Genomic DNA, 4,452 nt, shown 5'->3' with positions numbered 1-4,452 from the left:
TAGAGAACAAATAATAAGTGATGTGATAAGTCAGGTACATATTGAACATTATGGAGTTCTAAAATAGGAGTGATACGAACTGACCCTCTCCCTAGCACGGGAAAAACCTCACCATTAGCATTAGTGACATAGGACACTGGTGGAACACACAACTCTGTAATAAAGTAAGATTTATCATAAGTCATATGATCGGAGACACCAGAATCAATAATCCAAGTATCAGAACCAACAAAGTTAGAAACTTTCAAAGCCATATGATCTTACCACCAGCCCGAGGTTTTGTAGTGACAGAAATGTTACCATTTGTGCGGCCCAAATCATGTCTAGAGTCATGCGAGAACTCAACTCTCTAACCATTCATGCCGCCCAACTCTCGAATAACATTCTCAAAATCTCTCATGTGGACAAAATCAATGAAAGCATAACCAGATGGTCTCCTTGCAACCCATATTCTGCTGATCATTCCGAAATTACAGAACTCAATTTCAAGCTCTTCTTTTGAAACCCAAGAATCCAAATTGTCAACATATACACGACACATTTTTCTTCCTCGTGGATGTACTGATTTGATCTGTGGGTGTGAAGAGAAGCAAGTTAAGGTCTATTGGGCCTGATGGAGCGGGTCAGACAGAGAGGATCCAGTCAAACTGGGGAACCCGAAATAAAAAAACGGGTTGTGAAAAGAAGCCGAACTGGAGATCCGACAATTTGAGAAAGTCGTGGATTATGATTTGGAGCGGGTCGGACATATCTGGAAACATGCCAAGACGACGCCGAAAGGAGATGGAGGCACCGGACCGACGATGTTGGGCTGATGACATAGGCAAGATAAAACCGAGTGAGGCTTGTCGTGAGGACGGAGCCAAAACCGATCTATCTGTGGGTCGGACACGAACTAGAAGACGCCGGACTATTAAAGACGGAGCCGGATTAATGACGTTTGGAAGAGGTGTGGCGTCAGACTGATGGTGTCGGAGCTCGAAAACTAGAGTTAAAATGAGTTGGGATGCCCAAAGCAAATATTAGGGTGCCCAAAAAACAAACCAAATTTCTCTGAATATGCAGATGCAGATGCAGCAGTCGGCAGAAGAAGACGACGTCGACAAAAAATGAAAAGAAATGAAACCCTAACAATTGGGGTTCAATTCAACAAGTAGATTGCAGCGGAAAAATAAAGAAACAAAGTCATTTCAGATATTTTCTATGATACCAAGTCAAATATGACACAATTTCAAGAATGAATTTTCTGATATTTATTCATCTCATAATAGATGTTATATATAGAGAATACATTATACTACAATTCTATTTACTACATACTACAATATACATAATATGTAATTACTACCTACTACCTAAATTACATTATATGACTCACGTTGATGAGCGGGAGGGTTAAAAAAGTAACACATGAGACCATGGGCAGTAATTTAGTAAATCTCATGTACTATGACGTAGGGCTGTTAATCGGTTCCGGTTCCTAAAGGAACCGTTGGAACCGAACCAATAAACCCAAGTTCAGTTCGGTTTGTAGGGAAAAAATGAAGGTATAATAGTAGAACCGAACCGTTTGAAAACGGTTCGGTTTGGTTCGGTTCTAAATTCTTAAATGAAGAGGAACCGTTGGATTTTAAGTATAACAAATACTAACCGTTAGATCTTAATCATACCCACTTTCCCTTCACTCTTCACTTACCCAGTTACCCTAATCGAGTAGTCGCAGCCTCAAGCCTGCACTCCCGCAGTCTCCCCCCGCAGTCTCGCAACCCGTACTCCCGCACTCCCCCCAGTCTCCCCCCGGCCCCCACAGTCTCTACTCTCTAACTCTCTATCTGAGTATCTGTCTCTCTCACTCTCAAAGTCTCGATCTCATTCCAAAATCCAAACTCTCAGCCCTCTACAGTGATTGCAGTCTGCCCATAGCCACGAAGACCCAAACTCTCAGTCCTCTGTCGCCCAGTTGCATCAGCCGAAGGACCGCTCAGTACGCACCGCCGGATTGACTCTGAGTTCTCCACCTCCCTCATCCACCTCCACCCTTTGGACAAGATTTAGCCTTCCACAAACGAACCTTCTCTGCTCATTTTGAAGGTAATCCACGAGTGAATACCTATTTCTAGTCTCTTTACTATGATGCTGGAGCTGTTTGATTCGCAAGATTGCTACTTTTGTTTGATTTACTTGTTGAAACTGAGCCCACCAAATGTTCCCTTAGGTTGAAGTTTGCTGTGATTGCAAGATGAAATGATGTTAATTATGATATAACATAAACATCGTTGGGAATTATTGGGACTATCTGATGCCCTGGACTTGCTGGAGAGAGGGAGGGAGTTTCAGGCCAGTGGTGACTTTCACCAAGCTCTTCTTAGCTTTACTCAGGTAAACCCATTTTATGTTTTGCATTCAATTTAAGTTTGAAGTGTTTGTTTGGTTGAGTTGGGTCTTGTTTGGATAGATGGGTTATCAAATAACTACTGAGATTTTATCATGTTTGTGGTAACTTAATTTAATCTTCTCTTAACTAATTAGTAATTGATAGTTGTTTTGATGTTTAACCTTCTTGAGGATTATTACACTAAAAGAAACTATGGAAGCTAATCTACACCTTGAAGTTTATGTATTTTGAACTCGTTTTGTTTTGCAATCATTTGCTTACTTTTGTGTGATAAGTTGAGGGGTTGAAGGTGGGGAGAGGGGGGAGGTAGAAGTTTCTCATTCAATTTGCAGACTATATGGTCTTCTTTGTTTCTGGAGATGAAACAAAATGGCCTAATTTGCTAGAAATTCTGCATTGCTTGAAAGAGACTCGGGTCTAAAAAATTAAAAATTAAAAATGAATCTGTACAAATGTTAGAAGCATGAGAGAGTAGCTAACTGGCCAGGTTATGAGGTTGGCCTTTTAAGTAGTTAGGTTTAAGAGGTGATCCTAGAGCTGCAAAATTTTAAAATCCGGTGGTCGAAAAGGTTGAAAATCAGTAGGATGGTAAGAAGAAAGGTCTAAAATTGTCATGGAATTCTCCCGCTGGGTGTTTTTGAATTTGATAAGGGAATGGAGTTTTCTAAACCTGTAGTGTATATTTGAGGATTATAAGGCTTGGGGCGTAAAATTGTGGTAGAACGTTATTCATTGCTCATCCTTTTGGAAATCAATTTTATGGGGCAAGCTTGTTTTTTATAATGTGGAATTGGAAATAAGCTATTAGTTTAGTCATCTTACAAGTTTGTCTGCTTTGATTTTCTTCTCTTCTTGTAATTTTTTTTCTCTTCTATAGACTTCTGGTCCACAATCATTAAATTCTATCAGTTTCTTTCAATAATGTTTATTGTTCCTTTCAGAAAGAACTAAAAAAGAAAGAAATAAAATGTTACTAGTGAAAGCTTCTTCTGTTTCTGTGTACTATTTCCCAATGCTTAAATAGTTGCATTACATCTAGACCCAGAAGGTAACCTAATAAAGGGTCCTAGGAATTGAGTGCTCTCATTGATGAAGTCCCCAATTCCATATTTGATGTTTATAAACATAAACTTCTGAAAAAGATCAATCATCTATCTTTATAGATTAAATTTTTTTAAGAATTGGTAACTGCTACAGGGATTTGGTTGTGAGTTCATGAGGACGATGATATTATTCTTCTTTTTACCGTTATGATTTATACCATTTCTTGTCAAAAAGAAAATAGAAGAAAATAGTGTTTAGATAAACAACTTAAGTGCACCTCCAAGTTTCCAACAACAAAAAAAGGATATAAATGCAGTTCAAATATTAGTACTACCTCTGACATACTTGGCCGGTGCCATCTGTGGGCAGCTGGTTTGGGTAGCTGTAAAGAAGTATGGGCTGACCTAGTGTTTAACTAAATTGAGTGTTTACATCGGTTGTATATAGCCACAATTTTCAAGGTTAGATTGCTACTTAGTTTTCCAACTTAAGAAAAAGCTAATATGACTAGCCTTTAGGCATGGAATTAAATGGGCATGACCCATTTCATATGTTGCGTTTACCTTCTCTACTCCATGATACTAATACTAGTTTTGGATGGTGAATCTTAGAATGACTTTAACATTCTGCATTGATTTTCTCTATCTCTATCATTCTTCTCACTGTGTTTGTTGTTGCATTTGTGATTTTTTGTTGTTGGAATCGACACTATATGAAAACTTACTTATGTTGTGCTTTGACAATGAAAACTTGCTGGAAATGGCATCTCCCTCCCTATTAGTTGTAATGAGTTCTGCTCCTATTGGGAATTGTTGGTTTGTAATGAGTTCTGCTCCTGTTGGGAATTGTTGGTTTGTAATGAGTTCTGCTCCTGTTGGGAATTGTTGTTCAATACACTGTATAATCTTTAGAGATTTAGTTTACTCTATGGTAATCATATTTGGTTTCTTAGTCAACTAATAGGTGTTCTTTTATAACCCACACCATTCAGATCCAACCAAATCAGATTTCAA

Source organism: Argentina anserina, chromosome 6 (assembly GCF_933775445.1).
Source record: "Argentina anserina chromosome 6, drPotAnse1.1, whole genome shotgun sequence".
Taxonomy (NCBI): Eukaryota; Viridiplantae; Streptophyta; class Magnoliopsida; order Rosales; family Rosaceae; genus Argentina; species Argentina anserina.
This window is presented reverse-complemented; position numbering follows the sequence as displayed.